The sequence below is a fragment of the Thalassophryne amazonica genome, chromosome 8 (genome assembly GCF_902500255.1).
Source record: "Thalassophryne amazonica chromosome 8, fThaAma1.1, whole genome shotgun sequence".
NCBI lineage: Eukaryota > Metazoa > Chordata > Actinopteri > Batrachoidiformes > Batrachoididae > Thalassophryne > Thalassophryne amazonica.
In genome coordinates this window covers 66,736,572-66,749,315 of record NC_047110.1, presented here as the reverse complement: position 1 = coordinate 66,749,315, position 12,744 = coordinate 66,736,572, and positions in this window count along the sequence as shown.

The window sequence follows — 12,744 nt, the reverse complement described above, 5'->3', positions numbered from 1 at the left end:
TATACATATCTCTTTTGATTAGACGGTATGCACTGATGTCACTTTTTCAAATTTGACGCGGAACATCTGCCATATTGGAGCTACAGAAGACTCTGTGCACGTACACAATAGTTTGGTCAACTTTGGAGCTACTTTCACAGATTTTTATTAGTACTTTCTTCGAATATGGCTGGCGGTAAGCCACTCAAAGAACCCCCTGCTTACATGGACACACCTGAAGGCCCAGAGAGAGACAGTGTGCTATGAAGGAAAATTGTCAATCAGGAAAAAGGACCCTTGCACTTTCTCCAAGTCGGAGTGGACGTCTTGGGCCGAGAATGAAAGTTTGCTGCCTTCATTCACTTACATGGACCTGATTAAACTGTTGGTGACATGATAGGTAAATTTTTTTGTGTATTTAAAACTAAAACAACAGTTTAAAATTTATCCTTTCCTGGTGCGCAATTACTGAAGAGATAAATATTCAGATTTTGAACTGCGCGCCACTAAAAACCAGGAACCTCCGGGCAAGCCCCGACATTGGAGAAGAAGGAGGAAGTGGCATCAGTGCCAGAACAAATATCTTCATAGTCCCATTAATTTATGGATTTCTACAGTCTATTGACAGCCCTGTTTCCACCGAGTGGTTCAGGTCAGTGTTGCAAGGTGTTACAGGTGTCAGAACAGTTAATTCTCACCAGCAGAATCCTTTTGATTGGCAGGTGGAACACTTATATTGACAAGCACACACGCACGCACAGTGTCTACGGCTTCTCCACTTGACACAGAGGCAAAACTGAGTATTTTCACATTATTTTATTTTATTGTTTTGTGGATTATGGGATAATTTCATAGCATGCAGACTAAGACGTTATGAGCAGATGAGGGACTGTGAGTCTTTCAACTTGTGACACAAAGCAGGCCAAGGTGGAACAAGAGAAGGATCCGTGAATAGCAAAGACTCGATCCATCAGCTGCACTAACTGATTACAGCTGCCACTGTAACCTGCCACCAAACTGCCCTGTGATTAATGGACTTTTCTTCAGCCAGGACATAAGGAATTAAATTACCAGATGTCATTTTGTAAAGGTGGATAAGTTTTCATCAGACTGAAGATGAACAGACAGGTAAGACTATATTATTTACTCCTTGTGTAAATTGTTTTAATATTTAATAATAATATGTTACACTACTAAGTTACACTACACTAACTGTATTCAAGAAGGAAACAATATTCATTTTAAAAATAGCTGATATTTTCAGTCCCTTGTGTCATTTTTCAGATTTAAAACGTATGTTCCCGTTTCTAAGAAAAAAAAAAAGATTAAAAATCCACACTTCCTCATCACTTTTTTTCTGATGTCATAGTAAAACAAACTATTTTTCAGTTGATTATGACCAAAGAGCTGGCAAAAAAAAACAACAAAAACAAACAGTGTATCACCTCCACCTGCATGCTGAAGTCACCTGCATTATTTATTTGTTTTTTTAGAATCACCATTCTGTGTTGCACATTCACATGCACGTTCCAGCCACAAACAGCTGGAACATGCGTAAATAGTTAAAGTAGTTGATAAAACATTCTTGTCGCTATTGTTTCTGTTGCTTTTTGTCCCACACATGGACAAGTCACGTTCAGCTCATCAGATCTTTAGTTATTGATCCGTTCAGATATAGTCAACTTTCGTGCAAGACGTCGGACTTGGGAGGTTGGACGAAGTTGTATGACAGTCAAATGGAACGCTGACGGTAGGGGAACTACACAAACAATGAGGAACCATCAAGACAGAAAGCAAAAAGGAATGCAGACAAACTAAAGTTGTTGTCGGGATTCGTTCACATTTTTCAACAATTTGAAAATTCTGATGAAGCACCAGCTACAGGAACGAAGCTGGATGACGGTTCAATGGTGTCTTTGAAAGTCAACGTAAATCCAGATTTCTTGTTTCGTTTTGGCTTCGGTGTCCTTCGTTAGTGCCGGGGCTTTACAAGAGCCTGGAGGCATACAACCAGTTCACATGCAGATGGGTTTGTGACAAGGTCGTTTGTCACAGAGAGGGATGTTACCTTTTGTCGCCAAAGTTTTGTTCAATCTCTAATTTCGGTAGTGACTTACTTAGTACACTGTAAATATTATTCACTTATTTAATTCCCAGCATCTGATCATCTGATATGTTGCTTCTATGTCTTGCAACACAAAAATTATCACTGCATGCACATGTAGTGCCTCTCTCTTGAAGGGAACTGCAACATAAATGTGTATACTCATGTCCTATGAAAGGTTCAGAACACACTCGGAGATTTGCAAGATTTTTCCGAGTGAAATGTTTATAGACATTGGTTAACCACTGCCTTCTCCAATCACGACAAAGAGCTTCATGTTCTGCCCCTTGCATTTTTATAATCGCCGGTGTCGCAGACCAAACGGTCCCCCCTAAAAATTAGTCTGCCCTGCCTCCATTGCGCATGCGTCATTTTGGAGTGTCAACGGCTCGTCTGAGATATTCTCTTCACCCAAAGCGATCAAATGGATTATTAAGACCTCTTAAATCATTCTAAAGTCAGTTCTAAGCAGACACAAGGCTGTTTTAAGCAGAAAAGAGGCGCCATTCACTGATGCTTTGAAATGACGGATGCGCAGTGAACACAGCAGCTAGTAGCTCGTGTACCTGTGGCGCTCTGATCGCTTCATCTGTCTTTTATGATGAAATCATGCTGAATTTATGTGGAAATGATTCTTATACAAAAGCTTCAGATATCTGTCGCTGAGATAGATGATGACTGGAGTGCAGTTTGAAGCAGAAACAAGGTGATAATCCGTGAACTGCAGCTGATGACACACGTGCAGTGAAGGCAGGGCGGACCGATTTTGAGGGGGGACTGTTCGGTCGGTGACACCGGCAGGCCAGAAACTGAGCAATCACTGTTTTTATCAGACCTGTTTGAACATCCGTATACATTATAGTAGTTCACTACTGTCACCGGTAACGATTAACCTTCTAATGCCGTACATATAATTTTTGATACATACATTTCTTGGGTCAGGCTGGTAGTATAGGGTTAATTACACAGACATGCTTCAATGGTCACACACAAAAGACTGTCACACGCACTGTGAGAGTTGTGACGTATTGCCAGCATGGCGGCGCTTCCGTGTTATGATGTCACATGAATACTGTGTAGAGCCCTAGTTCCCAGCTTGGGGTCTGAGACTCCCCCTGCCCTGTTCCAGGGATTCCCCTGAAGTTGGGTGTCATAAAGTTTTGTCTGCACCAAGATTGTCAAAATTAGAAGTGCACATGCTGCATAAAATCAGAATAACTCACTAGATAATTACCATATTTCCCAAAGTATACGTACGTCCGCTGGAATATAAGTTGCAGGATCTTTCAAACTACTTTAAAAAATAAAATACAACTTATACTCTAAAAAAAAATACTGGAACAGCAATTGAAAGCTCAATGTTTTTCTTTGGATGAACCAATGAGAAAAGGGAAAACTCCCACTTTAAGCATTTTTTTATGTTGATGTAAATTCATATTCAAATGTTTCAGCTACTTCACAGTAGGGCTGAACAATATGGACAAATTAGCTGAACTTTCAGGTCTTCTTTTTAAGAAAAACCTCCTCTACACCACTCCACCAGGACGCTGTATTTTATGTTTTAATTAAATTTATACCAAGTTGTAGAGATTTGCTATCAGTTTTTAACTTAAGGAAGATCATTTTAGACATTACAAAATAGCCGTTTACTCACCAGTATAACTAGGAGTCCGTGGTTCAGACAATGTTCAATTTCCAAACTGGTGCAAACATTTTTCTTCTTCTGCTAACTTGGATTAGAACTCTTTTGTGGAACACAGCACCAACTACTGTACAGGAGGGACCTCGCAGTCAATATGTGTCACCAATTTCAAAATGGCTCTTTCCAACCAGACGTGCAGTGCTGTGTGTGACGGGTGGCACCTGGGGTGTCCAATCAGATTTCAAGGGAGTCTGTCAGCATGTCAGGAAGTGTTCAACATTTGACATTTCCTGTTTCACTTTGGACTCCAAATTTAGCACCTCCTGTTTCAGTGTCAACTTGCCACTGAATTCCCGTGAGATCCCACAAGATCTTGTTTATTGTCAAACTAGGAAGTGTTCAACATTTGACTTTTTTATTATTTAAAGAGACAAACAAAACATTACACAGAAATCTTACAGCAGATTAAATATAACAACAAAAACAACATACCAAAGAACAGGTTAATTAAAAAAAAAAAAAACACATCAAAACAAGGGGGATTATTGACAAAACACTTTCTAACGTTAAGCACATTTGACATTTCCTGTTTCATTGTGGGCTCAAAATTTGGCCCTTCCTGTTTCAGTCTCTTATTTCCCACAGATCTGTCTTGTCAGTCCAGGAAGTGTTCAACATTTGACATTTCCTGTTTCTCTGTGGGCTTAAAATTTCACACTTCCTGTTTCAGTGTGAACTTACCACTGGAATCCTGTGAAATTCCACAAGATCCCATCTACGGTCAATCCAAGAAGTGTCAGTCCCAGAAGTGCTCAGCATTTGACATTTCCTGCTTCACTGTGGACTCAAAATTTGGTACATCCCGTTTGGGAGTCAGTGTACCATGAAGAAGCTTCACGCTGCTGTGGTGTGCTTCGCTCGTATTAATCATAATGAAGCTAGGTTTCTTCTAAATATGTTGGGTGGCCTCTGTGGTCCTGGTCATATGGTTTCTTTCATGGGGAGACCTTCTTCTTTAGCTCCATCTGAAAGCCTTATGAAAATTTTATGGCAGTAGACATTCTTCCATGACCAGAAGAGGACTTTGGCTCTTTGTCCGGAACATGCTGTGATTGGTCAAGTACGATGACATCATCACGTGACCCACTTTAGCAGGTCACTGGGTCTTTAATATTTTCATGACTTGTTTTTTGTTATTTTATTTTGCTGTTTCTAACCCTACCCCTTCCCCTAACCATAACTTCCCCCCGTGTCACTCTCACATGCTCCCGTCAGTGTGTTAAGGACAAATAGCCAAAAGAAGTCCTCTTCTAGAGGACTCCTCTTCTCACCTAGATAACGATTTGCGTCACAGTGTAATCTTCACGTGCCTTAACTAAAGCACTCCCTCTGTTGAATCACCTCTAAATTATTTACACATTATTCACTTTGTGTGTTTTTAGGAATCCGCTAGCTTAGCGCAGCTACTAGCTCTTAGCCGGTTTAGCATGGCGGCTTCTCCTGTCTCTCCCGCACTTTTCTGCTCTGGGTGTGAAATGTTTAGTTATTCCTCGGCCTCCTTTAGCAGTAATGGTACTTGTAATAAGTGTAGCTTATTCGTAGCTTTGGAGGCCAGGCTGGGCGAATTGGAGACTCGGCTCCGCACCGTGGAAAATTCTACAGCTAGCCAGGCCCCTGTAGTCGGTGCGGACCAAGGTAGCTTAGCCGCCGTTAGTTTCCCTCTGGCAGATCCCGAGCAGCCGGGAAAGCAGGCCGACTGGGTGACTGTGAGGAGGAAGCGTAGCCCTAAACAGAAGCCCCGTGTACACCACCAACCCGTTCACATTTCTAACCGTTTTTCCCCACTCGACGACACACCCGCCGAGGATCAAACTCTGGTTATTGGCGACTCTGTTTTGAGAAATGTGAAGTTAGCGACACCAGCAACCATAGCCAATTGTCTTCCAAGGGCCAGAGCAGGCGACATTGAAGGAAATTTGAAACTGCTGGCTAAGGCTAAGCGTAAATTTGGTAAGATTGTAATTCACGTCGGCAGTAATGACACCCGGTTACGCCAATCGGAGGTCACTAAAATTAACATTGAATCGCTGTGTAACTTTGCAAAAACAATGTCGGACTCTGTAGTTTTCTCTGGGCCCCTCCCCAATCGGACCGGGAGTGACATGTTTAGCCGCATGATCTCCTTGAATTGCTGGCTGTCTGAGTGGTGTCCAAAAAATGAGGTGGGCTTCATAGATAATTGGCAAAGCTTCTGGGGAAAACCTGGTCTTGTTAGGAGAGACGGCATCCATCCCACTTTGGATGGAGCAGCTCTCATTTCTAGAAATCTGGCCAATTTTCTTAAATCCTCCAAACCGTGACTATCCAGGGTTGGGACCAGGAAGCAGAGTTGTAGTCTTACACACCTCTCTGCAGCTTCTCTCCCCCTGCCATCCCCTCATTACCCCATCCCCGTAGAGACGGTGCCTGCTCCAAGACCACCAATAACCAGCAAAAATCTATTTAAGCATAAAAATTCAAAAAGAAAAAATAATATAGCACTTTCAACTGCACCACAGACTAAAACAGTTAAATGTGGTCTATTAAACATTAGGTCTCTCTCTTCTAAGTCCCTGTTAGTAAATGATATAATAATTGATCAACATATTGATTTATTCTGCCTTACAGAAACCTGGTTACAGCAGGATGAATATGTTAGTTTAAATGAGTCAACACCCCCGAGTCACACTAACTGCCAGAATGCTCGTAGCACGGGCCGAGGCGGAGGATTAGCAGCAATCTTCCATTCCAGCTTATTAATTAATCAAAAACCCAGACAGAGCTTTAATTCATTTGAAAGCTTGACTCTTAGTCTTGTCCATCCAAATTGGAAGTCCCAAAAACCAGTTTTATTTGTTGTTATCTATCGTCCTCCTGGTCGTTACTGTGAGTTTCTCTGTGAATTTTCAGACCTTTTGTCTGACTTAGTGCTTAGCTCAGATAAGATAATTATAGTGGGCGATTTTAACATCCACACAGATGCTGAGAATGACAGCCTCAACACTGCATTTAATCTATTATTAGACTCAATTGGCTTTGCTCAAAATGTAAATGAGTCCACCCACCACTTTAATCATATCTTAGATCTTGTTCTGACTTATGGTATGGAAATTGAAGACTTAACAGTATTCCCTGAAAACTCCCTTCTGTCTGATCATTTCTTAGTAACATTTACATTTACTCTGATGGACTACCCAGCAGTGGGGAATAAGTTTCATTACACTAGAAGTCTTTCAGAAAGCGCTGTAACTAGGTTTAAGGATATGATTCCTTCTTTATGTTCTCTAATGCCATATACCAACACAGTGCAGAGTAGCTACCTAAACTCTGTAAGTGAGATAGAGTATCTTGTCAATAGTTTTACATCCTCATTGAAGACAACTTTGGATGCTGTAGCTCCTCTGAAAAAGAGAGCTTTAAATCAGAAGTGCCTGACTCCGTGGTATAACTCACAAACTCGCAGCTTAAAGCAGATAACCCGTAAGTTGGAGAGGAAATGGCGTCTCACTAATTTAGAAGATCTTCACTTAGCCTAGAAAAAGAGTCTGTTGCTCTATAAAAAAGCCCTCCGTAAAGCTAGGACATCTTACTACTCATCACTAATTGAAGAAAATAAGAACAACCCCAGGTTTCTTTTCAGCACTGTAGCCAGGCTGACAAAGAGTCAGAGCTCTATTGAGCCGAGTATTCCTTTAACTTTAACTAGTAATGACTTCATGACTTTCTTTGCTAATAAAATTTTAACTATTAGAGAAAAAATTACTCATAACCATCCCAAAGACGTATCGTTATCTTTGGCTGCTTTCAGTGATGCCGGTATTTGGTTAGACTCTTTCTCTTAGATTGTTCTGTCTGAGTTATTTTCATTAGTTACTTCATCCAAACCATCAACATGTCTATTAGACCCCATTCCTACCAGGCTGCTCAAGGAAGCCCTACCATTATTTAATGCTTCGATCTTAAATATGATCAATCTATCTTTATTAGTTGGCTATGTACCACAGGCTTTTAAGGTGGCAGTAATTAAACCATTACTTAAAAAGCCATCACTTGACCCAGCTATCTTAGCTAATTATAGGCCAATCTCCAACCTTCCTTTTCTCTCAAAAATTCTTGAAAGGGTAGTTGTAAAACAGCTAACTGATCATCTGCAGAGGAATGGTCTATTTGAAGAGTTTCAGTCAGGTTTTAGAATTCATCATAGTACAGAAACAGCATTAGTGAAGGTTACAAATGATCTTCTTATGGCCTCAGACAGTGGACTCATCTCTGTGCTTGTTCTGTTAGACCTCAGTGCTGCTTTTGATACTGTTGACCATAAAATTTTATTACAGAGATTAGAGCATGCCATAGGTATTAAAGGCACTGCGCTGCGGTGGTTTGAATCATATTTATCTAATAGATTACAATTTGCTCATGTAAATGGGGAATCTTCTTCACAGACTAAGGTTAATTATGGAGTTCCACAAGGTTCTGTGCTAGGACCAATTTTATTCACTTTATACATGCTTCCCATAGGCAGTATTATTAGACGGCATTGCTTAAATTTTCATTGTTACGCAGATGATACCCAGCTTTATCTATCCATGAAGCCAGAGGACACACACCAATTAGCTTAACTGCAGGATTGTCTTACAGACATAAAGACATGGATGACCTCTAATTTCCTGCTTTTAAACTCAGATAAAACTGAAGTTATTGTACTTGGCCCCACAAATCTTAGAAACATGGTGTCTAACCAGATCCTTACTCTGGATGGCATTACCCTGACCTCTAGTAATACTGTGAGAAATCTCATTTTTGATCAGGATATGTCATTCAATGCGCATATTAAAAAAATATGTAGGACTGCTTTTTTGCATTTACGCAATATCTCTAAAATTAGAAAGGTCTTGTCTCAGAGTGATGCTGAAAAACTAATTCATGCATTTATTTCCTCTAGGCTGGACTACTGTAATTCATTATTATCAGGTTGTCCTAAAAGTTCCCTGAAAAGCCTTCAGTTAATTCAAAATGCTGCAGCTAGAGTACTAACGGGGACTAGAAGGAGAGAGCATATCTCACCCATATTGGCCTCTCTTCATTGGCTTCCTGATAATTCTAGAATAGAATTTAAAATTCTTCTTCTTACTTATAAGGTTTTGAATAAGCAGGTCCCATCTTATCTTAGGGACCTCATAGTACCATATCACCCCAATAGAGCGCTTCGCTCTCAGACTGCAGGCTTACTTGTAGCTCCTAGGGTTTGTAAGAGTAGAATGGGAGGCAGAGCCTTCAGCTTTCAGGCTCCTCTCCTGTGGAGCCAGCTCCCATTTCAGATCAGGGAGACAGACACCCTCTCTACTTTTAAGATTAGGCTTAAAACGTTCCTTTTTGCTAAAGCTTATAGTTAGGGCTGGATCAGGTGACCCTGAACCATCCCTTAGTTATGCTGCTATAGACTTAGACTGCTGGGGGGTTCCCATGATGCACTGAGTGTTTCTTTCTCTTTTTGCTCTGTATGCACCATTCTGCATTTAATAATTAGTGATTGATCTCTGCTCCCCTCCACAGCATGTCTTTTTCCTGGTTCTCTCCCTCAGCCCCAACCAGTCCCAGCAGAAGACTGCCCCTCCCTGAGCCTGGTTCTGCTGGAGGTTTCTTCCTGTTAAAAGGGAGTTTTTCCTTCCCACTGTCGCCAAGTGCTTGCTCACAGGGGGTCGTTTTGACCATTGGGGTTTTTACGTAATTATTGTATGGCCTTGCCTTACAATATAAAGCGCCTTGGGGCAACTGTTTGTTGTGATTTGGCGCTATATAAATAAAAATTGATTGTGATTGAATTGATTCTACTCACAGAAGAATATCCACTTTGTAATTATATGAGCATAACAATGCACAGCGGCGCGAAGCTCACTCATGGTACATGGAGTCCCAAACAGGAAGTGCCAAATTTTTAGTCTACAATGAAACAGGAAATATCAAATTTCAACACTTTCTGGATCGACAGACGAGATGTCATGGAATCTCGCAGGAATACAGTGGCAAGTTCACACTGAAACAGGAAGTGCCAAATTTTGAGTCTACAGCGAAACATGAAATGTAAAATGTCAAACACTTCCTGGATCGACACTTCCTGGATTGACAGATGAGATCTCATGGAATCTCACGGGAATACAATGGTAAGTTCACACTGAAACATGAAGTGCCAAATTTTGAGCCCACAGTGAAACAGGAAATGTCAAATATTGACCTCTTCCTTGCATGGATGGAGCTAGAGCGGCGGCCAGGGTTGCAATGGACTCCCCTGAAATCTGACTGGACACAGATGATTCACATATCATGGCACATGACATGATGTCATGGCACCGCATGTCTGGTTGAGAAGAGCTGCATTTCGAAATCACTGACACATATTGACTGCTAGGTCCCTCCTGTACAGTAGTTGGTGCTGTGTACCACAAAAAATTCTAATCCACCTTAGTAGAAGAAGAAAAATGTTTGACTCATGGACTTAAAATGACACCAAATGACATTTTATGCCAGAAATGAGGTCCAGGTTGTTAAAAGGGCATTTCTACTTTATATATATATATATATATATATATATATATATATATATATGTATGTATGTATGTATGTATGTATGTATGTGTGTGTGTGTGTGTGTGTGTGTGTGTGTGTGTGTGTGTGTTTCCAGTGATTTTAAATGAGCAGGCAGCTGTTGATTCATGAGATATAATGTGAAGATGCTCAGGCTGAAAGACATGCAGGACATTTACTCCTGTTTTCTGTATAAAACCTGTGTAACCTCTTAATTTTGCTTTCTGAGGGACTTATTTTTAAATAAACTCTTAATTTTGCTGAGTGACACAACTTTAGCTAAATAAATCTAAAGTTATCTTCCGCTAGCTTAAACTGAAAGTAAATCTCTACAACTTTATATAAATTAATAAAAATATAAAATCCAGCTTCCTGGTGAAGTGGTGTAGAGGATTTTCTTTAAACAAAGACCTGATAGTTCAGCTACAATTTGCCAGAAAGTACAATTGAGATGCAAGCCTAGATGTGACGTTTTGGTGAAAGAAACTTTTGTATTTCTTTATAATTGAAATTGTCCCAGCAGAAGACTGCCCCTCCCTGAGCCTGGTTCTGCTGGAGGTTTCTTCCTGTTAAAAGGGAGTTTTTCCTTCCCACTGTCGCCAAGTGCTTGCTCACAGGGGGTCGTTTTGACCATTGGGGTTTTTACATAATTATTGTATGGCCTTGCATTACAATATAAGGCACCTTGGGGCAACTGTTTGTTGTGATTTGGCGCTATATAAAAAAAAAATTGATTGATTGATTGATTGATTGATGTAAATAAAGTCCAAGAGATTGGAAATGTTCACGTTTCCATCCCCTGACTTGCCTGAAGAAAACTAGCAATAAAACTGATTATTATTTACAGGTATCACGTTTTATAGATTTACTTTGAATTTAAGGAATATCATTTTAGAAATGTTTATTAGGGCCTGAGTAGGCAACGTCCTACGAGGACCCTATTGTAATTGCGCATTTTTTTATTATTATTATTATTATTATTATTATTATTATTATTATTATTATTAATATTATTATTCTTGCCACTTTTGAAATCGAAATTTCGGCCTCTTCCCATGCTCAAAAACTCACCAAACTTTCCAAAGTCATCCGGCTGGATCCGAAATTCAATATTTTGGGGGCGTCGCACATGGTCGCAGAAAAATCGCGAAATAGCGCCCCCTAGAAATTTTCAAAAACCCCTCCGCATTGGGCTTTTTTCATCGTAGCCTCACGGAATTCGGTACACATATTTACCATGCCAGGACGCACGAAAAAGTCTCTTACTGTCATGGTGAAATATCGACAGGAAGTCGGCCATTTTGATTTTAAGTTTCGATTTTGAGCGAATTTTTGCCATTTCCACTATTTACATTTGAACGAACTCATCCTAGGGATTTCATCCGATTGTCTTCAAATTTGGTCAAAATCATCACAACACAATGGTGATCAAAAGTTATCAAAAGATTCTAATTAAGTCAAAAGGCGTGGCTGCTAGGGGTCGTCAAAGTTTGGCAAGCTTTTCGGAGGACGCCATTTCACTTCGAACGGCTGTCACGCCCACATACTTCATCGTAGATCCTTCAAACTTGCTGGACATGATGAGGGCTCCGCCCTGAACGTCTGCATATCTTAAGTTCCCACCTGCGCCATAGCGCCCCCCGGTGGTGGCGGGAAATGTCCTATTTTTACTTTAAGAGGTCCTGATGTCACATACTTAACCCAATCAACTTCATTCCACTTCTAAAACATGCACAACAAATTGGTGAACGTAGGTGATGAACGCCGTGAAGTTACGAGTAACGGTGTCTGTGTGGCGGCGTGCCGAATATTGACCATTCGCCATGAAAATACGTTCTTCCTTTTGACGGCTTTAATTTTGTCACATCATCATGAAAATTGATACACAGGTCGAGCACGACAACCTCTTACAATACATAGGGGCGTCGCCCATGGGCGGGGCAAAATGCCTCAATAGCGCCCCCTTGAAACTTTCAAAAACCCCTCCCCATAAGGGTTTTTTTGGAGTAGGGAGATGAAAATTGGTACACATGTGTGACTTGCATAGACGTACAAAAAAGTCTCTTGCACCATGGATTTACTCCAAACAGGAAGTCGGCCATTTTGAATTTTCTTGTCATTTTGGCGTGATTTCCACGTTGTATTTGAACGAACTCCTCCTAGGGATTTTGTCCAATGCACTTCAAATTTCTTCCAGATCACGCAGAGACGATACTGACCAAAAGTTATCGAAAGCTTTTCTTTATGTTGAAAGGTGTGGCCGCTATGGCGCCGCCATTTTGACCCTTCGCCATGGAACATTATACTTAAACAGGTACTGAAGTCTCATAGTTAACCCCATGAACTTCCTTCCATTTCTAAAACATGCAGAACAAATTGTTGAACATAGGCGATGATC